This window comes from Suricata suricatta, chromosome 4, assembly GCF_006229205.1.
Source record: "Suricata suricatta isolate VVHF042 chromosome 4, meerkat_22Aug2017_6uvM2_HiC, whole genome shotgun sequence".
Taxonomy (NCBI): domain Eukaryota; kingdom Metazoa; phylum Chordata; class Mammalia; order Carnivora; family Herpestidae; genus Suricata; species Suricata suricatta.
The window spans coordinates 33,681,398-33,705,498 of NC_043703.1; the positions used below are offsets into that span (position 1 = coordinate 33,681,398).

General features: G+C 35.8%; 1 long non-coding RNA gene across 2 annotated transcripts in view; it reads left to right on the forward strand.

Moving 5' to 3' along the window:
- The window catches only part of LOC115290483, a 35,835-nt gene extending 12,832 nt beyond the window's left edge, over positions 1-23,003 (forward strand). For both annotated transcript variants that reach the window (XR_003908140.1, XR_003908139.1), the window contains 2 exons: positions 10,863-11,000; positions 22,690-23,003. This is a non-coding gene — a long non-coding RNA (uncharacterized LOC115290483). The remainder of the gene's footprint in view (positions 1-10,862; positions 11,001-22,689) is intronic.
- Positions 23,004-24,101: the final 1,098 nt, after the last annotated feature.

Genomic DNA, 24,101 nt, shown 5'->3' on the forward strand with positions numbered 1-24,101 from the left:
TTCATTCCTGGGGCAATCACCCATCAAAGTTTTCTGCTCCAGGAATGATACAATCAGAACTTATTACACCAGACAAAGCTTGCTCTGTTTCCTAAGCTTGGGGGCAAATCTTTCAGCCCACAGAAAGTAATTTATCAGTTCACCTCCCACTCAACAGAGAACTGCCATGAAGTCCCTGTGCCCAGAGCCTGCCTTGAATGGTTCCAAAGTCACCCTGATTCTGATGACGTACATAATCTGTCCAGTGTGTTCTGGCTAAGTTATTCCTTCTACAAACACACCCCTAACCATTTTGGATCCATGGTTTACCACGATAGCAGATTTGACATATTCTTTTTGTGGTACTTGCTCTCCTGAAAGTGATATGTGGGCCACCTATATTCTATAGTCAACATATTTTCACAAAGCATAATAAAACAGCAGTTTTTATGACCTGGAAAATTATTAATTAGGTGTAATATAAATATGTAGTATATGAAAAATAAGTAAACCAATAAAAGCCGTACTTTAGAGATTTATATGTGAAATGTTATAATTTTCAATAAAAAGCAAGCAGATTCAGCACAAAATATCTTGAGGAGAAATATTTTAATCTTATACTAAAAATTATGGATCATGACTTTTTTCCTTTTAAAAAGATATAGACATAGTTACAAAAGAGACCTTTGGATATACCCTCTGAAAAGGCTTGGTTGGCAAACATGAATACTAAAACCAACTCCATGCACAACAAGTTTCTCAAAACTAACGTCATTCTAGCCACATCAGGGTGGAACTGCAATACAGCAATATTCTAAGTTTTCCTTCCACAGAAAAATATTTTCTTTTCACAAAAGTTTACATGTTAATTTGGAAATATAATATTTTAATCTAGTAAATTATGCCTTTTTAGAAACTTCTATTATTACTTGAAAAAAAAAAACGGTTTAGGGGTTTCTGAGAGGCTTAGCCAGCTGAGCTAAGATCAGCTCAGATCATGGTCTCACAGTTTGGGAGATGGAGCCCTACATTGGGATCCACACGTTAGTTCTGAGCCTGCTTGAGATTCTCTCTCTTTCTGTCCTTCCCCTGCTCTCTCTCTCTCTCTCTCAGAAAAATAAATTTTATTTTCAAGAAAATGATTTAGACTTTGAATCAAAAATTTGAAATGTGGTTGTCCTGAATTTGGAAAGAGTGCCATTTCAAATCCGGGTCTTTTTCTGAGGAAAGATTTTTTTTGTTCGTTTGTTTTCTTCCCCTTATGTCTCCATGTCCTTTGATTATTTCAGTAGATCATAGCTTACTTTTAAAATCATCTTAATTGCTATTAGTTGTACACTCACCCTGACCTTTAAAAGAGGTAATCTGGAGACATGGGGCTGGCTATATAAACAGCATTTAAGTACACCCAAAATAATTATTTTAACTACTAGACACATTAGACACATATTCAAAGTACTTAAAGTGAAGAGTTGTGCATGTCCTCCTAAGAAACAAAATGCACTGAGCCCTAGTACATCCTCCAAAGTACATTAGTAACATGAACTTCATACTTCTAGACTCCTCTGAATGCAGCTAGAAATTGAGGATCTTGAACTGGGATAGTTATATATTATACAACTATCTGTAGCTATACAATGTATAACTATACATGTTATAAATATGTGTGTGTATGTATATATTTATCTATCTATAGAGACTTTTCAGTTATCAATTGCTCCATAACAAACCATATAAAAAACTTTAATGGCACAAAAACAACACTAACAATACCCATTTTATTGTGGACATGATTTTGGGCATCTGGAATCAGGGCGGGCACTGCAGAAATGACTAGTCCCTGATCCTTGATGACTTGGCCTCAGGTAGGGAGAAACAAATGACTGAATTGCCTGTATCAAAGAAAAGGCATCAGCAAGAGGCAAGGGCGGCTTTTTAAAAGATTATTGCAATTGGGAAGTGAAATTAAACTTAACTCCACTGAAACAGAAGGTAGGAGGGAATTTGAATGCTGAAGTGAGCTGGTGAAAGTACTGGAGAACTTCAGAGGGGAGGTTGATCAATATGATAAGGCCATTTGCATTTGCCAAGTTAGGCAATTACCTTCCCCCAAAAGGCTGGAAGATAGGGGCTGTCCATTCTTGATGTTTATATTCCAAAAGAATGGCTCCTTGCTCCTTGAGAAAGGAATTCCTGGGTTGTAAAACTTGCAAGTGGCTTGTAGATTTACATCTCAAAGGGGAAGACCAAGAATTTACAACTGCAAGTTTTCTGAAGTAATTGCTCTAAGAAAAGGGAGGTCCGGGACTTTAAGTCAGAAAGAAACCTGTCTAAATTCAGTCAAGTTGAGGAACATTAAGGTCATCCTGATCAGCTGTCATAATTTGACTAAAGCCATATGCCTAAATCCTTGATTCTAGATGTCACCTGGTTTCCGAAGCTCTGCACATCCTCTGCCCTGTGATGTCCAAGATGCCTTCTTCACTCACATTTCATTCTTGGTGTGGGATGGCCTAGACAGTGGGGGTGTTTGGGCTTTTCTCTTTACAGCCTCTCCATATAGTGGCTCCAGCTTCCTTATAACTTAGTGGTCTGTGGGTGGCCATATGTCTTACATGGCAATTAGCTTCCCCAGAGCAAGTGTTCCAAGAAGCAAAGACAAAAATTGCAATACTTCTTAGGACCAGATGTCATTTCCGCCACATTCGATTGGTCAAATCACTGAGATAGCCCAGATTCAAAGGGAGAAGGATCATAGTCTGCTGCTCAATGGGAGGAACAGCAAAGAATCTAGCACCATGTTTAGTCTACCACTACTATGTATATGGAAACTGTATACAATCTATACTTTCAGAGTCAGTCATATGTTGTTGGTTACATGATGTAAGTACATTTCCTGAACTTTCCGTCCAACTATAGAATCAAGTAAAAAGCAGAACTAAAAATAAACGATACTTCAGAAGTGACAAATGCAACAAGTTTATATGGGTAATTGATTGACCTGAATCCTAGTGCCGGGTTTGTGACAATTAGCCATCTGACCTTAAGTAAATCCGTTAATCTCGGAGGCTCCTTCATAGTCTAAAATTCTGTTATTCCAATTACCAGTACTGCCTTGAATTGTATTGTTAAGCGTGCACTGAGAACACGTATAAAAGGCCCAGTAACCATCCTCATTAATTCACCATTAAACCTTTGATCACGGTAATTTAAGTACTTTGAAAACCTAGGAAGCAAAACAATATATCAAGGACAGATGTAGCCATTGTAAATAGCAATAGAAAATACATTTCTTCTTAATGAATCTGTTCCAGATTAGTTTCATCAGTACGCTCCTTGTACGGTGGGCAGGTTTCTGTTTGGTTTGGACTTTATCAGACTCCCAGGTAGAGCATCCTCACCTTTGCAGAAATAGGAGTCATCTCATTGATTGTCTTGAGTAAAAGGAAATGGCTCATGCATCTTTTCTACATTATAACAAATGTCCTTTTGCATTATAATTGAATGGTGATTGTTGTGTTCAATCAATGGGAAAGGTTAAAGGAGCTCTTCTGCCAGCATTTTTAATGGAGAAGTCGATTAAGATTCAGTTTAATCATTCTGGCTGCCTCAGAATTAAAGCAACAAAGACCATCAATGGCACTATAATTACTAGTCTTTCTGTAAGTTTACACTGCTATTTATGCAGCTATAAATTTTATTATAATGCACAATGCATCTAGGTTAACTTGCTTTATTTGCAATGTAAAATGTTTGCTTTAATTGTATGAAGAGAAGAAATTATTCTGATAAAGTACATAAAATTCAGTCCAATAATTTTTTTAAAAGCCTGAGAGTCTAAGTGAATCAGTATGATACTCTGTGTTAAATAGTTTAAAGTCATGGCCTTAACCTTGGGACACTTGAGACATATTTCAGTTTATTGAACATGGAGACTAACGTCTCTCCCAGGTGACTGTAAAGGGTCAAATGTATTATTCTAATCCCTGTTCCAAACAGAGAAAAGGTCATTATACAGTACCCACTGCATGTTGTAAAGAATGAAAAATTCACACTGGGGGCGTGGGTGCAAATCTATTTTAGACTTGGCCTTTAAAATGTTTTTTAAATTGAATGATTAAGTGGTGATGAACCAGAAAAAATACCTTGAAATTGATCCCATTTATTAATTAGTTTGCACATGTAAAGGTCTTTCTATAAATAGTCAGAAGACTAGAGAAAATTGTTCTTCTTGAATGGAGCAATGACTTTCAAATTAACCTTTTTTTCACTATAGAAATAATGCTTATCAGCGCACTTATTACCATCCCATACTTTGACTCATTCAATATACACATAGGGGCCTGTGGAGGAGTTTGTGCCCTAAAAGCTTATACTTTGGCCCACAATTAACAAGCCAGCTGGAGGGAACCCCACCAGGGAGAGGAATTAATTGAAGGAATATATAGAATTTGTATACTTGTCTTGAAAATGTCAGCTTTTCCATGATTTTGTGAAAGGATTTTGAAAAGACAAGCTTTAGTAATTTGGAATATTAGGAACTCGACGAAAGACCCCAAAGTTCAAAAAAGAAGGAAATTTGTGAAGTGAGGAAGCAAATTTTCATTTCATTCATATTGGAGTCTTAAGAACCCTATTGAAAAAGGAAACACAAAAAGGAAAATAAGCTGCTTTCATTTTTTCAAGAAAAAACATCATACTTTTCCCATTACTCAGATCTTCCAGAACTTTCTTCTGACAAAAAGAAAAGAAAAAGAAAGTTTTCATTTTTACTGTAAGAAGAGGAACATTGTTCTCAGCACCTTCATCTATTACGTTATAGTTGAAATTGCTGAAAGCCTGTGAAATGCACTGTCTTCTTAAAGTTACAGATTTCACTGGTGGATGCGTAGGCCTGGGACCAATGTCTCTGTCATCCTAAATTCTCTACATTGTTATACTTGTTGGTGTTAAACAACATTTTAGAGTCTTTTTTGACTTTTGTACACATCAAATTCAAAACGTATTTTGAGTCTGTCTTGGGATCTACCCAATCATTGGTCCTTTCAGAAGACAAATGATTTCTGCCTTTTATTTCTTTACAGGAAACCATGAGAGGGTAACAAATATTTTTTTGTGGAACTTCTGTATGACTATGTATATGTGAGTTATTTTAGATACACCAGAACCTTTAATCTATTTAATAGCCCTATCTGATAGGTATGATTGGCTCAATTTTTAATACAGAAACAGTTTCAGAGGAGAAAATAGCTGGTCCAAATCTATGAATTCTACAGTTGCAAGGTCATGGTTTTTCTGACTTAAAACCCATGTTGTTTCCATGACAACATGGTGCGTCCTTGGCAACAGTGGTTGCAACGCAAGTTTAGACAATAAAGTATTCATACAACACCTTTGATTGTCAGAGAAATCCATATCAATTGATTTTTTAAAATTATGCATGCATTTTTAGAAGTTTTTTTCTCTCATTTGTGAACAAACAATGCATTTCAATTTCACTAATAAAGTGCTGTGTTTTTTTCTGTTGAAATTATGAAAATTGGATTTCATTGTAAAGTGTATTGGGAAAGATAGATAATTAGAGTCATGGAAAAGCTCTTATAATAACAGATTCTTTGGAAGCATGTAAACATTCTACTATTACATCGAAATAATTTACTTCCAATATCTAAATGACATTACAAATGACCAAAATTTTTACTGTAATGCTCTAAGAATTGTACATAATATAAGTAATCTTGACTAGTAGTATATTTAGTTAACATTGTTAAAAATGAGTTTATTAATACAAATCTCATGAAAATAAAAACCATCCAAAAATGAAAACATTTGGCTCAAAAAACAAAAAGTGTCTCATTCAGCCTATGCTAACTCAAGTTCTTATATTATACAAAATTCAAAATCTGTTTTAATTTGTAGAGCAGACCTATTACATGATTAGAAGGTAATACATTTACTTGTACCTAAATAAAATGTAATCCTATTTAATGGTGACAATTTAATGCATACTGTCTGTGTAATTAAGGCACCCTAGTGTATACATACAGAATTAAATCTAATAAAAATTAATTAAAAGGTACCTTTTCTTATGTATAGTATTTTATAAAGACCTATTTACCATATATGGGAGGGCATAGAATTTCAATAAGAACAATTTCCTACTATCATTTGTTGTTCAACTGACATTTTCATCAGTTTTGGATTAAATAGTTATAGGGCCATTATGAAAGACTTTCAGTCCCAATATGGGTCTTAGCAAGTTTTGTAATTTCTTGGTCATATAAGATTATCATTCCACATTAACAGTCCAAGATGTGTAGTAACATCAGCCTGACCCAGAAGATCTTAGCACCAACTCAGGGCATTTGTTCACTAGAAATAATCAAGATCAACAGATATTTGAAGCAACTAGTTGGCAATAAGTCACAATGTGGGTGGTACAAATACTCTCTGCAGTCATTTAGGATATTGATAAAGACATTTACAAAATACCTAGTTTTTGCTGGATTTTGTCCACTATATTAACATGTTGGACTTTCTCCTGCAGATGAAAGAGAAGTAACATGTTTCAAGGAGTGACAAAGCCAGATCTGTGTTCAGAAAGATAATTCTAGTGGCATTGTAGTTTATTAAAAGGAGTTACCTAAGTCAGAGAGATAATTTGTGAGAGCAAAGTGGGAGAGAGTTAGAAATCAACAGAAATAGAAAGGTGGAAGACGGGGTTGGAAGGGGGGTATACAGAGAACTGAAAGAAGCTGGCTAACTGGCTGCTGATTAGATAATAGCAGTTAAGGAGAAGTATTTGACTTTAAGGATTCTAACTTAGATGAGTAAGTGGATGAACAGTAAGAGTTTTCTACATTTTTCTTTTTATTCCTAGTATTATTTGAACATATTTACTGTATTTAAACAATTCTCCATTTTAATAAAATGCCCCGGGGTGCCTGGGTGGCTCAGTTGGTTGAGAGTCTGTTCAGCCTCTGACTCCTCATGATCTCACGGTTAAGTGGGTTCGGGCCCCAAGTCGGGCTCTGTGCTGACAGCTAGCTCAGAGCCTGAAGCCTGCTTCAGGTTCTGTGTCTCCCTCTCTCTCTGACCCTCCCCTGCTCGCACTGGCTCTCTGTGTTTTTCAAAAATAAATAAAAAAGATTAAAAAAATGTTTTTAAAATAAAATGCCCAAAACAACCATGGTCTTTTATTGTTTAGATTAGAAAAATAGTAGCCAAGTTAGTGAGGAAGAATTACCTGGTAAAGCTTATCCTTCCAGTTTTACCCAATGGACTGCTTATGCTTTGACCTTTAACTTCAAATTCAATCCACCAAACTCTGGTACTAGCCACCCTGAAGTATTTAGATTGATGTATACTGATGTCTGTAACATACTCGAAATGGATCAAAGACAAACTGAACCGATAGATATGTAGTAAAACAAACAAAGCAATGAGTCAACAATTACAGAAATTAGGAGATGGGAATACAAGTGTTTATGGTATAATTCTTTCAACTTTACATTTAAAAATATTCATAATATTTTACTGGGAAAAAGCCACTCTGCTAGGCTTCCATCTTCACAGCTCTGTTTCCTGGCCAACCAATTTTCTGGCAGTTGATATAGTTCTGCCTGACATTAAGGGTCAGCCTGTGACCTTGGCTAAGTGAATCATGATACACCATCAACCTGGTCAGAGTTATTGGTTTCTCCTACATGATCTACCACAAAACTGTTGGAGTGCTCTGCAAACATGTTTTTTTCTGGGGAAAATTCTGTACCCCTTATAGAAAAGGTGGAGATTCATGAACTCTGACAAAGGCAATCCCCATGGCTACCATGTGAGGAAATGGAATCCCTTTATATGATGAAACATTATGTCTCCAGACATATTATGACTCTTGTTCAGATTCCTAAAGTCATTGATGCTATTCTTCTTCATTCAGCCTCTTCTTGAATCCTGTGAATAATTCCCGAATATTTCTAATGAATCCTCCCTTTTAAAATATTACTTTGCTTAATCTATAATAGGTTGGGTTTCTATGTCTTATGACAGAAAGAATATTTCTCCAAGATGATCTTATAATCGCCCTCACTGATGTATGGTCCCTTCTGAATGTTGAGTTACAGAAACTCTAGCTTGATTTAAGCTAATCAAATATATCAAAGACAACAGATGAGTCACTCTTTTAACTATGTCATGTACTATAGGACTCCATTTTACTGCACTGGTCAAGGAGATTCTTCTGTTGGCCTTGAAGAAGTAAGCTGCCACGAGGTGAGAGTGTTTGTGTGCAACCTCTTGGCAAGACACTGTAGGCAGTCTCCAGGATGCAAGTGGCCCCCCCACTGACAGTCACCAAGTGGGGACTTCAGGGTTTTTTTAATGTTTATTTATTTTTGATAAAGCACAAGTGGGGGAGGAGCAAAGAGAGAGGGTGACAGAGGATCCCAAGCGGGCTCTGCACTGACAACAGGGAGTCTGATAGGGGGCTTGAACTCATGAACCATGAGATCGTACCTAAGCTGAAATCAGATGCTCAATGGACTGAGCCACCCAGGAGCTCAGTGGGGACTTCAGTCTTGCAACTGTGAGGAACTGAATTCTGTCAACAACCAAGTGAGCTTGGATGAGGACCCTGGGTTCCAGAAAGCCACGTAGCCTGTCTGATACCTTGATTGTAGCCTTGTGAGACATTGAACTGAGGTCCTAGTAAGCTGTGTACAGATTTCTGCCATAGAAATACTGAGGAAAAGAGAATTGTGTGCTATGGACTGCTAAATGTGTGGTCATTTGTTACACAGCAAGAGAAAACTCACTCAGATTTTGAACACCTACCACATGCCAGGTACTGTTAGAAGTGTTAGTCCATTACCTCATGTAACCTTTATAACAATTTTGAATCTTATGTCCTAATATAACATCCATTTTCAGGTGATAAATCCGGTAAGCTAGAGATTTACAGAAATTTAATTAAAATATCAACCTAGTAATATGGGGTGAATCCCTGATTCAAACTCAGAAGAGCCTGGTCCTAAAGCCTATGGATCACTCTGCCTGTGAGTATTTTCCCCAGACCATTTCCTAATAGAGGCATCAACTCGTACTATGTCCATACAGGCCCAGATTGTTGCAAAAGCCCACTGGTTGTTTTTACATACACTCTTTCCGTTGCCCTCCTTTCCCCAAAATCACGTTACATTATCTTGATGTTCTTTGATGACTCCAAAATGTCTGTGGAGGAAAGGCCACACTAGTTGCAATTGTATTCAAGGCTTTCTATAATTTGACTACCTAGATTTAGCCAAAGGAAGCTTAAATGTGAAATTAAATGTTTACTCTATTTGCCTGATTACGGACAAATAATCATACGAAGAAGTTGCTTCAGAGCATTACTTCCTCGGGTTTGGTGGGTGCAGCTAAGCCTTGGCTGTTCCGTTCATTGTAAGAATAAGATTGAGTAATACATCTGAATGCTAACTGGCTTGTAAGTACGAAGGAGCTGAGTGCGCCAGAATGGAAATCATATGGGCCGGGAATTCCCCTTCTGTTGACCACAGAAGGTATAGGCATAATCTATCAAGAACAGAATGCATTCCATACTTTGTTCATTAGCATTTAAAGAGGATGTTTGGCATCAGACAACAAATACAATCTTTGCAAGATCTTGGCAGCAGAACATTTTGTCAGTTAATGACAATCCACAGCTTTTAAGAAAAAGACTAATACCCAATGTTATGCTGAAATTGTTGCTTCATTGTCACTAACTAAAATAAGATGTAATAAAACGAAAACTCTTGCTCTTCCAAATACACACTTCTATCGTGGCAATCAAATAGTAAGAAAAAAAAAGATTCTCTAAACAGCAGGGAGAAAATATGGTTCAGAAACTCTCAAGAGTCCTCAAATCATGATAACGTACAGTAAGACCAAAACAAGCTAAACACATAGGAGAAGCAGAAGCCAGGTCACTTGGATTGTGTGGTTGGCCGACATTCTGGAGGGAAGCAGAAAGAAGCAAGTATCATGTTGATTGGATTATAATAAACAACTTAATTGTATTTTGGTCCTTATCTGTTTTGTTAATCATAATGTTCATACTTGCACACATCAGGAACTCAACAATATTTTTATTAGTATGCTTATATACACACACACACATATATGTATATAACTTTGTTCAATAGTGCCACCTTCAAAATTGATATGTTTGAAAATGAACTTTAGTCTTTAAAATTTGGTAGCTTGATAATGTAGCCCACAATGAAATTTAAAATAACATGATGATTTTTTTTCTTAACACATACATAAATATAATTAGAACCATTTTAAATGTGTGTGTGTAATTATGGTCAGATTAACATGTATGTATGTAAAAACACATCCTATACATACATAATATATAAAATTCAGTGTTCTCAAGGATGAGGTGAAACTGAAGATTATACACTGCTGAGAGTGCAAAATGATACAGGCTTTTTGGGAAAATAATTCTGTTGTGATTAATATTTATGTTTTTCAATTCAGTAATTTCTCTTCTATTGTGCAATCAGAAAAAATGTACAAAGATGTCAATTTACAGACGAATATCTCCTGTCGATGATCTTTATAATAACCATTTGATATACAAATCAGCATTCCAAAAATGGAGACTAATGAATTCTTTGTTACATCCATATGTAGAATATCATCAAGCTATTAAGATAGTGCCTACAAAGAGATATTTACCCTGTGACTCAAATAATTATGATTATTTATTCATGTAATTCGTCAACTAACTTAATGAAAGTCTATTATGTACCAGACACTGGGCTAGGTACTTGTGTTAAAAATGCTTCAAAGATGTATACAAAAATAAATGGATCAATTAAGTTATTATCTATTTTTGATAGAAAAATGCACTTTGAACAAAGAGGATTGCAGTGACTCTACCAGGGGTGAAAGTGGAGAGGCACTCCGGAAAAGTTTTCTAGAGAAGACAAAGCTTACAGCAACTCCTGAAAAAAGATTTTATGATGGTAAATGGAAAGGTAAACAAAAAAAAATCCTACATAAATTTAAGTGAATTGTGCAAGCATGTAGCATATCTATGTCATGGAATGAGGAGGGACGGGCTCCTGGTGGTCCCCATGCTGCAAACACAGAGGTGCTGAAGACACACTCTGCTTCCCCACCCCTCGCTGCCCACAGCAAGCTCCTGGCATCCCAGGTGCAAAGCTGGTTTGTATGTTGCCTTTATGTCTCAGAGATGTACATGAAAGCATTTTCTTCTGCCAAGGAGGCCCCTCTCCATGGGGTTTATAGGATTATCCATAGGTTTTAGGTGAACCAAAACATTCAGTTGGACCTCATGTTTTCCTCCATAACCCACATCACTTTTCTTAGAGGAAATTTCTTATTTAATAAATGCATATGTAACAAAGATGCTTCTGAAGGTTCCGGATTCATTTACATTTCAGTTCAGGTTGAAGCTAGGATTCCTGCTTTACAGGTTGAGGTGTGGAGAGATTAAAGCTAAAAGTAGGCAAATCATACGGAACTCTAAACAATCAGTAAAAACCAATGGCGGTGTTAAGATAATAAAGACTCGATAAGAAGAGCTAGATTTTGCTCAGGTTCTCTGCAGATTATGACGATTTTCATAATGCTACTTTGAGCTTATATATTCATTGGTTCTTGGTTAGATCAAGTAGCACTGGCTTTTGAGGGGCAAGTAGAGACATGCACATTGACTGGTTCTGGGAACCAAAAGTCAAAAGGATTCTTACCTTTGGAAAAGGGCAAACAGGAATAAACAGCCAAAAATGGCAAGACTGAATGTAACAAGAGAAAACTGACAGATGGAGGACGTTTGAACATGTCTCAGCAGGGACAGGAAATCCTCTCTGGGTCTTCAGGAATAGGAGGACTGAAGAGAGATGACATTAAACCCAACCTCACTCTTTGTTATAACACTGTAACCGCTGACCTTATCAGTCTGGAAAATTAAATAATCATTCAAAGAGATGAGTAAGGAAGTGGTGAACTTTTACTCTTAACTCATAAACCCTCAGGTGGTCCTTGGGTGTCTCTGCATTATTCAAATGATATTGAGGTTGAGAAACGATGGTGAACCAGACACTGTACTGGGGGTTAGGCAGGCAAAGCTGAATGAGAAACAGTATCCAGTCAGATCAGAGAGGCAAACATGCAGAAAAATATTTACACTGCAATATGATAAATGCTCTTGGGCAGGAATGTTATTTACAGAATGAGTTGGGATCAGAAAAGAAAAAAGGGATGATCTCTGGGGTAACGAAGAAGACTTCATACAAGAGGATGTTTCACACTGTCTCAAAAGACCACTTGAAGCTGCTGAAGAAGGAAAACAGTAAAGGGCCTGCCAGGCAGAGAGATCACGAACAAAGGCACAGAGGCATGAAAAAGATGGCACGTTTTATAAGAAGGGTTCAAGCCATCAGACTGTACATTGAGCACAGCACAGGGCATGATTGGACAAGCGGAACTCATTTCATGAGGCATATATAGCTGGGCTAACACAAACTAGACCAGCACAGCCAAAGAACAAAGGAAGGAAAGCTGAGGAGTAATCTCACTCATGAACATAGATGAAAAACCTGAGATACCAGCCTATAGAACTCATTAGTGTATAAAAGATACAAAAACAAACAAAAACAAAACAAAACAAAACAAAACAACCCCCCCACCACCAAAACCTAATATAATCTTTAGAGTGGCCTTCTGAGATGGGAAAAATGGTTCACAAGTTCTTTTAAGGATTATAACCATGTCTTTTGGATTTTCTTACTGATTATGGAATGTTAGACATTATTGTAACATTTCGAACATTTCAAAAACACCTCAAGTAGGAAGCAAATTATCATATAATTCTTCCTTCTAGAGATAATCAGAGAGGCAAGTTTATGGTTTCTATGTACTAAAAACATATCTTTATATCTAGTTCTGTATCTTTGTCTATATTCTACCTCATAAACAAAATATGACCAGTATAGTTTCCTTTTCACTTTTATAAAAATGTGACACATATTTTAAAAATCTGTATAGAATTGTGAAATATTTCAATCGGAAAAATTCCTACAAGTGGATTTTCTGGATCAAAGAAGTATTGATAAGCTATTCAAAAAAAGTTGACCTTAAAAATGTATTTAACCTTCCCCAGATCTTATTACTGAAGAATATTATCAATCTGTAAAATCTTTGCTATTGACCTATAGAAATATCTTTTTTACTGAATTAACTACATTCTTTGATTACTAATGAAGGTAATATATTTTCATATGCTTATTTAATGGCCCTTTCATGGTCTTTGTGCATTTATTTTTTAATTGGGGTACTTGTTTTTTGTTCTTATTGACTTATAGGAGCATTTTATATATTGTTCATTCACAGTTACTGAGGTTTTAATATGTGTTAGACATTCTTCTAAGCATTGGGGATAGGGCAGTGAATAAACATAGCCTTGCCCTTAGGGAACTTACATTCTATTGGGGGAGGCCAGTAAGGAAAGAAAATATATATATATATATATATGTAAATAATGGAAGTGCTATGAAAATAAAACAAGACAAGGGAATACACCATTGTGAGAAATGCAACACTAGATGAAAGACCCAGAAACATCTCTCTGATGAGGTGAGTTGTGACCAGACTGAAGTGAAGGGATGGACCATGTAGATATCCTGAGGAGCAGGAGCATCTCAGACAGAGGAAATGAAACATGCAGAGAAGTGGTTTCATAATATACTTGAATCTGTATTTACTTATTCATATAACGAATTAAATAACCAACTATTTACTTCCCTTAACAAAGCAATTTGGCGAACTTACATACATTCTTCTTGTACTAACACTGAGGTTTGTTGAAAATTTTAGAAGCAGATCATTGCAAATTCTTTTCTTACATGATATATTTCTATTTCAAGATTGCTTTCAGAAATATTACAGTATACCTTATCCACAATAGCAACATTGTTTTCAGTGCTTAAAATGTTTCTTTGCTCAGCAAGCAAATCATTTATTTCTTCTATCTTAAAATTTTTATCAAAATAATTTTTTATTGAGCTGGAGTGCTTCCTCAAAGGTTTTAAAAATATGCTTTGTAAAAACATGATTGCCTGACATTGTTGAGTCTTTTATATTCAAAGTCTCCCTTGCTCTTTCAGCCCAGAAAATAATTTTGTGCTCATATCCTTTTTTCTTCAGTCTCCTCTATTTATTATCTACGTCTTAACTTTTCTCTCATAATTTGCCATTCATTTCTTTTTAGTCTACATTTTGGGATAATTTCTCAGGTTGGGATTTTAGGATCAGTATTTCTGATTGGGGCCATATCTGTTCCACTAATTCCTCATTCTACTGAGGGGTTTTGTTTTTATGCTTTGGATTCTACAAAAGTCTTTTCCTTCTATTTTTTTTTTTATTTGTCCCCAACGTGGCAGTCTGGATTCAATTAATTAAATAGTTGTTGCCGTAATCTTTCAATTTCCACAGAGACTGAACAGTGGATATCTCAAGTTTTATTCTATCTATTCCATTACTATTACAGTGGGTGACACTTGTCCTAATATGCAGATCAATCCCTCTCATGTATGTTGCTGACTCTCTTTATATACCCAGTGATTCTCCAATGTATGATCATATCTTCAAACATAGACATACAATTGCCAGCAGAAAGTTGTACAGCCCATTTGGTTAAGGCTTCTTGGGTTTAAATTCCAATTCTTTACTTACTATATCGATAATATACCTCTGTCTTTTCATTTGTAAAATAAAGTCAATAATAGTACCAAAGCATGGAATTTTGATGATTAAATATATAAAACACTTACCCAGTGCTTGGCACATAGTTAGCATGCAAATAGTGCCAGTTCTCACATAAGTAACAGCATCATTAGCAACAGTTAATTCTTTTGTTGTCCATATAGTGTGAGTCCAATTGTAGTGTTTTCTGAGCATTAGTTGCTACCAGGGCATTAGCAAATAAGGATAGTTCTCTTTGCAGGGATGTTGGAGATGGATGAATGAGAAAGGGCTGCTTCCCTAAATTGAGGTAGACGGATGCCAGGGACAGTGATCTGGGAGAGTTTCCAGCTCAGCTTGGCAGGTTGGAAGGTTGGGTTCTTCAACTGAGAGTCCAGTGGTTTGAAGGATTTTCCCCCGGGGCATGGAGGGATGGTGGAGCTAGGTCTTCTGCCAGCTGCACTGATCAGTTTAGCTCAGCAGGCTGGACCTCCTTGAGGAAGACTGGCTGCTGAAGGATTATTGGTCCTAACCAAGGGCTCAAATAATAAAACTTGGGCATAAGTATCTTATTGAGTGTGTCTGATGACAAAAGAGTCTGTTTTCCTTCTCTGGTGTCTTGAACAGTGGAGGAATGGAAGGCAAGGCATCCCTGTGGTCTATCGGGATCATCTCTACTGACTCCATAAAAACACCAAACTTGAGGTAGTTAGCTAAAGAAAATCCTGCATTGAATTCCATTCGTAACCCCAACTTTTCTCTTTCTCTGTGAATTTAATAATCTCAACAGGAAACTAGGTGAGACACAATATGTCTAAGCACATGCTTAGCTCATGATTTTCCATTGGAAGTATTTTAAAAAGGGAAATTATGTGTAAAGAATTGTGGGTTTTAGAAAAATGACTTGTAGCTCTGTGAAAACCCGACAGGCTTGCTTTCTCCTTCCTTCATCAGCCACAGTCCAATTTCTACAAAGCCACCAGACTTATTTTTCTGAAACCACAAATCTGCTCAAATAATTTCACTTTTTAAAACACTTCTGATGGAAGGAAGACAAAAGTGCTGGCTATGGAAATAAACCTGAAGCTAGTTGATGAAATTCTTTTTGTTTCTTTTACTTTTTTAACGTTTATTCATTTTTGAGGAACAGAAAAAGACAGAGCACAAGTGGGGAAGGGGCAGAGAGAGAGAGAGAGAGAGAGAGAGAGAGAGAGAGAGCGAGAAAGACAGAATCTGAAGCAGACTCCAGGTTCTGAGCTGTCAGCACAGAGCTTGATGTGGGGCTTGAACCCACGAACCATGAGATCTTGACCTGAGCCAAAGTCAGACGCTTAGCAGACAGAGCCACTCATACATAACTGATAAAGTTCTAATCTCTGGTAATAGTTAGGGGTTGGGATGGAGAGAAACAAACCAAATTGAGAAATACTTGGCTTGTGGAAATAACAAGACCCGGCATGGAGTTCATTTTCAAGAGTATGAGTCATTCATTTATATAATTAAAAATTATTAAACACCCACTATTTAGAAGCTGGTTTTAAAAAGGGGTCAAAAATCAAATTAGTTGCCTTCAAGAAACTCATGCTATAATGAAGGAGACATGCAATCAAATAATTATAATACTAAGTGATGAGTTCAATATGGGGCTGTGTAGACATTATTAGGAGCATGGCACTGGGTGCAACTAATTCTCCCAGATAGTCCCAGAGAAGACTTCATACAGAAAATCACTTTAGGACTGTGTTCGAAAAATCTGTGGGAGTAAGTGAAGTAGGCAAAAAGACAAAATAAATGGAATTCCATGCAGTGGGAAAAGAATTTGCCAGTGAGAAAAACAACACAGTGTGCTCAGGAAGTGGTTCCATGGCTGGGGTGCAAGAGAATACTTTGGGAATATTGGAGGATCAAGCTGTAAAGGCATCAAAGGGTTAATTATGGAAGTTATTTAACTTGAGCCTTACAAGCAAAAGAGAATAAATGAAAAGTTTTAGATACAGAACTGACATGATTGGTAACAGAGTACGGCATGGATTTGAGAAGGCTAAGGAGGAAAGCATAAAGGTCAATTAGGTAAAAACTCAGATAAGCAACGAACAGCACCTAAGTGAAGGGAACAAGAGAAGCAGACATTCCACCAATTGATTATAATGCAATTTGTAAAAATATTCAAAGAATATAGACACACAGCATGCATACCTCTCAGTTTTAGAGGAGCATAAATAAATCTAGAAATTCTAGATCAACAAGACTATTGCCTGTCCAAAGGCTATGCTAAAATACTCATGAACTTATAACACCAAATGCAGCGAGTCAAATTCCTCATTCCGTAGAAAAACTAAACTTCAGTGCACTTCAAAATGTTCCTCTATTGCTACTGGGATTTCCTCAAGAGCCATTTCTTATGTGTTCATAAGTTAGCCTGTCAGCCTTTTCACCACATGGTGTCTATTCTTTTGTTCTGGTTCTAGAATGTTTTCATCTATTTCCTGCGAGGCCCAGTTTCTGCCTCTGATGATGGTGTTCCTTCTGAGAAGGACAGTGGTCATGCCAAAGATGCTGTCTCTGGACACTCTCCTAACTACCAACCTTGAGTGCCAGAGGAATGGTGTTTTCTTTGCAAATGTTCTGAGAATAGTCTTTAATTCTGTCGACAGTCTTTCCCTTGGTTCAGAGGCAGCTCTTTTGATATCCAAAATTTCACAAAGTCTCTCAAACAATTCCATTGTAACTTTGTTTTTTTGTTTGATATCTCACCAAATTTCTCATAAAAAACTTCTGCCCATATCTCTCCATTCATGGGAGCTTCTAGGATTCTGACATTAGATTTCTTATATTGCCCTCTCTTCTCAGCTGAAAGAATCTCTAGGAAAGTAAATTAATTTACCTGTGATATCAGTCTTGTTCCAAAACTTGATTTTTTTTCTTATTTAAAGCTAAGAAACTATAGTTCCAAGAGTGATCAGTCAAGATCTCAATCATCTACAAATAATAGAAAATTCAATACAACAGCTTTAAGTTATAAGAATTATTCTCTGTCTGATAACAAGAAGTCTGAAGGGAGCCTGGGTGGCTCAGTCATTTAAGGGTCTGACTCTTGATTTCAGTTCAGGTCATGATTTCATGGTTTGTGGATTCACGTCCTGCATGGGGCTCTATGCTGTTAGCATGGAACTTTCTTGGGATTCTCTTTCTCTGCCTCTTCCTCTCTCTCTCTCTCTGTCTCTCTCTCAAAATAAAAAAAGATAACAAAAAAATAAAAAGACTGAAGACTGGTAGGCTAGGGCAGGTAGAGAGACTCAATGATCATCTGGGACTCAGGGTTTCTCCATCAATGTGTAAGCATTTGTCCTCATGCATGTCACCTCATGATACAAGAAGGCTGCTGAACTTGCAGCCATTGCTTCTGAATCACTAACAGGAAAAAGGTAGAAAGATAAAAAAAATCTTTTCCTTGGGAAGTACTGTCTTTTTATACTTGAAGGGAACTTTTCCTAGAAGACTTTTCACAACTGACTAGCCATAATTGAATCAGTTAGTTACCCCTGCAAAAAGATGACCAAGAAAATTGAGTGCTTATCTTTTCCAGACTCCAATATTAAAATAGGGGAGAAACTGTTTGACGAAGAGTGTTGAGTGGATCTATCCACTGAACCTAAAATACCATGAAAATTCTTTTTTCAAAGGAATTAGTGTACAGTGAGGGTGGGTTTGCTGGATAAAAATACAGGACACATAAAATACAGTAAAAAGACAGCTAAATCTGAAATTCAGGTGAACAACTGGTAGTTTTAAATATATAAGCCTATCTAATGCAATATTTTGGACAAATTTACATTGGAAATTATCACTTTTTATCTGAAATTGAAATTTAACTGAGCCTCCTGTATTTTATTTGCTAGGTTTAGCCACCCTGAATGGGGTCTTTGCCTTTGGTTACTAGGTTGTCTTATAAATTAGCTAACATTTCTGGGCCCTAAGTTATAAAAGGAACACTACAGTTTGGTCATAGTGTACTTTTATACTTTGAATTCTGTTGCAGTATCTCCCAGGTAGCCATCTAAAAGCCCTTCTGTTCCTTTCCTTTAGGCAGTTTGATGTAGTAGAATATACACTCTAGTCTTTGCTAATAAGCTTGGTGGATACATCCTTACTCTCCAGTCTAGACAAGCAGATTTAGTACCTAATCATTACCCTACAAACACACACATGTATCTCTTCCTCCCCACTAGACCCAAGAATGCAGATAGCAATAAAACCTGAATTTGTTTAACTGGTATGTCTGTGTTCTCAGTTTGAGAGTAACCTTGAACTGGAAGATCAATCTTTATATGAAAGAAGAAAATCCACAGAAATTTAAAATTTTAATTTTGAGTAACTGAAAATTCACTCAAATGGTTCTCCCAGCAAAGGAATCACATGCACCAAACGTGAACTCAAGTTTCCAGTTATTAAAAAAATAGAACCCTACTCAAAGCTTCAGGATTGTAGTTTCCAGGTTTCTACCCTCCTTCACAATTGTCTGACACCCTTCCTCAAGCTGAGCTGAGGAACACCCATGTTCAATAGTGATATCATGTGTTTGAAAAAGATATAAGGACATTCAAATATAGGAGAGCCATCAGGGAACTGAGAAAGTCTTCAGTTCCTTCTCTAAGGGGTGATTGGAAACAGGACTGGTACCTTTGGACTAAGAAAGCTCTCTCTTGTTCTTGGACTATTTATGGATAGGGTTGGAGGCCTCAAAATATACTGAACATTTTAAGGATTTTGTGCAAATAAAGATCTGAGCAGATTTTAACTTAAAAAAAAAAGATGGGATCCTCTTGCTGGATTTGCCAATTATACATATAATTATATGTCTGCACCATGAATGTCTTGAAAACAGAACTATCTTCATCTTTGTATTTCCAGGATATACCTGAGCATTCAGATCCAGATATGTGTAAGGTATCTTTCTTAAATATATGACTATATTAGCTTCTGACTAATTCCCCTCTACCCACCCAGGGAAAAGGATAGAAATACTCTCTTTTGACTGCTATAGAGAAGCTTGCTTGATGGATTGGCAAATGTTTTTACTAGTCACAACTGAGGAATGCAAGAAGTCCTTATTGATACAAGTAGAACTATATTTATAGTTACAGAAAAAATTCCAAGTGTCCCAGAAATAAGGTTAAACACCATAAGTTTTGCCACCTGGAAGTGAGCAAATGAAACTTTAGTGAGCAAGTAATTTTTTTAATGCAATCTTTCAAAAAATGTTTTATATGTGGTATTTCCTAATACTTAATCAAATATTAAGAATCCACATTTAATTACTTAGTCTTCTCAAAGTGTTCTTTTTCTCACAATGTTATATAGATAGAACACACTTCCAAAAATGATTTTTCTGTTTATTTGTGAGGCTATAAAAAGTTTCTAAAAACACTGCAATGGCTAGTCTTGTCTGTGTATGTTTATGCACATAGGTGATTATTTTTCTGTTGGATAGATCCTTAATGGTCAAACTGTTAGATCATAACACATCCACATTTAAAAATTTTCATCCATAGTGCCAGTAAAATGAATGAGAGGGTCTATTCCCAATATCCTCACCAAAACTAGGTATTATTTCTATTTTTAATTTTTGTGCATATGATGCATCAAAAACTGTGATTTCAATATTTTGATTTTAATTTCTCAGGTTATGAATGACATCGAGTAGTGTTTTTGTGTATATTATAACTTACAAATATTTTCTGTGAATTATCTGCCCTTATCCTTTGCCCATTTTTTCCATTAAATTGTCATTTGTGTTCATCTGCAGAAATTCTCTATGTTTTATGATTATCCACAATTATTTTTAAAAATGAGTTATGTAAGATATTGAATTTAAACTATTTAACATGAATCTCTGCATCTTGTAGACCTAACAGTCCTGAGTTTGACACCCCTCCAATATGGTGTGGATACCAAAAAATTTCTAGAAGCTACTAGAGTTAATTATACTATCTCAGGGCGCCTGGGTGGCTCAGTCAGTTAAGCGTCGGGCTTTGGCTCAGGTCAAGATTTCACGGTTTGAGGGTTGGAGCTCCGCTTCGGGCTCTGTGCTGACAGCTAGCTCAGAGCCTGGAGCCTGCTTGGAATTCTGTATCTCCCTCCATTTCTCTGACCCTCCCCTGCGCGCACTGTCTCTCTCTCTCTCTCAAAAATAAATAAAATACATTAAAAATTTTTTGAAAAAAATTATACTCTCTCATCCTAATCACTACCATCTCTTTTCATCTCTGCGGTTCACCATTTATAAAAGGGAAGAGGAAAAGCAGATGAAAGGACGCAGAACGGGAAGATAGAAATTGTCGAACTATGGATATGCATATGGAAGTTAATTGGTGATTCATACTACATCTCAGTCCTGTTTAATGTAAACGATCACTAAATTTAATTATCCAGTGCACTTTATCAAATTCAAACATCATAAGACTTTTTATCACAAAACATGAATTTTAAGGAATTATTCATTTTGTACCAAATATACAGATGATTATGGTTAAGATATAATAAGATGCAATTTGCTAAAGTATCACTTTATCAAGAGGGTACACCTATTGTAGAAGGTAATATGGAACTAAGATTAAGCATTAATTTTCCAGTTTAGGGTCCATTTTCACAGCAAAATAAATGGATAAGGATGGTACCTATCTTGGTATCCTTTCAACAATATGTCTGAACATCTGGCTAAATTTTGTGTGTATTTTGCATGCGACTTGAGAAAAACAAGTTTAAAGAACCATGCAGGTATCTGTTGGCTTTTAGTACACTTTTTTTTAGCATACTCTTTATAATTTCCCAAAAAGAATTTAATAAAAGAATGAAAAATATAAGGATAATAGTAGTAACCAATTATTGACCCTGCAAGGTCAATAGTATTGGAGAGATAACAATTTTTAAGATAAAGAAGCTTGCAAAGAAGTAATTTGCTATTTGACTCAGGGGTGTCAGAACAGTCAGATCTCTGCTATTTCACTGACTATCATGAATTCTGGGGCTAAGCTTTAAGAAATTCATTTCAGTTGTGCTAAAAGCTCAAATTATAAAACAGATTAATTAAGGAATTAAAAAATTTTTAATAACAGTGTGAGGGAATTGGAAAAGATCTAGGGATGAAAAGATTTGAAGAGTGAGTCAGCACACCTGGATCATAGCATCTGCAGGAATCAGGAAAAATAGATCCATGGAGATGAATTCTTGTGGGCTTCTCTCTACATCTGCTCATTTCCGACTTTCAGAAATAATTGCTTTCTTCCGTCTATGTTAAGAGACCTAATTGGAACTCTGTGCTTATTATCATTATATTCAGTCACTGACTTTAATTCAACCAATATTTATTGAGCAGCTATTATAAGTCAGGCATCATTCAAATATGCCTCAGTGAATTAATAGATTCTTCTCATCAACAGGTTAATTTATTATTTTCCATCATACTGAAACTGAATCAATTCACTTCACAATAGATGTAGGGAAATATAGAGAAGAGAAAACTATACTTATTCCTACCTCTGTAATACTAAAACTATAAAAAATGTCAAGACAGTACTTTTCTCTTCTTACCTACCCATCTACAATAATGGAGTTTTATAATATTTAGAATGAGAAAGAAACATACACGGGTAAAAATGAAAAGAGGAATCAAAATGAATTCTGTAAACTAGTTTTTCACTGACTTTGATGGATCTAAATAGAATTTGAATTACAAAAAACAAACATCATGAGTACTACCTTATTCTCCTTCCATGTCTTCAGGACCACCAATGCCATGTCCAACCTGACAGTGAAGATGATCCAAAATAATGGATGTACCTTGATGAGGCCCAGTGTATAAAAACATGTAAACACAGGCTGAGAGAAGGTGTCAGCAAATACTTCCCCTTTCTTTTATATTATACACTAGGTATCATACCATGACTTTTCTGTTCACAGCCCTACACTGAAGCCAGAGAAGGGTGAAGAAGTTGGATTGGAAACATGATTCTGCCACCGTCATATATCCAAAACAGAAATGAAGTAATGGAACCCATCTGGCCACACAAGAAGTTTTAAATCTCCAAAGAAAATGGAAAAATATTAGTTGGCAAGTGCAATGTTTTACCCAGTCCTGAAGCTTCAATTCAGGAAACAAAGAAGACGCAGCCATTTAAAATGGTGCTTTGTGTCAGTAAGTTTATTAAATGGGAAGACTGGCAATCTTGGGTAAAAGTAGACTGTCCATCCAATTAAATTACAGAATATTAAAAAGGTCAAAGCAATATAGAAGTCTTTTAATTCATAAAAAACACTAAAATTCTGATTTCTCATACTCCTGACAAAGATTATAATTGCGATTTGAAAAGGGTAAAATATTTATCTAGTCCTTTGACAATGATTGAAACAAGAATGTGACTGGTCACAACTGTAACTTCACAAATGTAATATGAAAACTAATTTTTTCTTAAATAAGCCTGAAGCAATCTACCTCTTTCTTCTGTCTCTGCAAGGAGGATCACAAAAGGGACTATAACAAAATCATTTATTCTTTTAATCTTTTAATATAGGTTTGAAGTTATCTTGTTATGTATGAAATTATATTATTTATCGAAAATCTCCATGAACTTCTGTATCACCTACACATTAACTCTTCCTCTGTCTGTGGGTCGTTTTGTAGTTTTCAGTTAATATTTAGTTTCCTTCATACATTGTCAAAGACATTCAAGAATAGGAGCCTTGTATGCACACCAAATCTTTCTAATGGATATAGGGTATAAACTGCAACGTGTGCACAATAATGGCGTGACTTTGTTTGCAATAAACATTTAAAATGACCGACTTTCTCATAAATACACTAAATAGGATGATCTATGAGATTTCTAATTTATTCTTGTTTAAAATTTAACCATGCTTTTTTAAAGCATATCAATTTTGTTAATACCATGTAATTAAAACATGTCAGTGCACAGCAAGTTTTAGTCTAAATTAATGACTATGAGAATTATTTTAATTAAATAACCAATTATAGAAAAATCACAAGCATGAGAGCTGACATTTAAATGAATTTCATTTAAATTGCTTCTTAACATTGTCCCATCTAGGACACTAATGCAGAATGAACTATTGTATCAACTTAGATTATCACTATTTTTGTATGCACATAATGTATTCATATTCAATCACTGGAACTGAGCAGAATATTTGGTATCGATCTAAAAGTTCTATTAATAAAAACACAGCAGAATGAGCTAAAGTGAAAACAAACTGTCTTTCTTCTCTCTTTCCTTTTTTAAAAATATGGGTTTCTAAATGCTATTGTGCTTCTCACAGGAAAAAAAAATGTCTATGCATTTGGGAATTATTTAGTA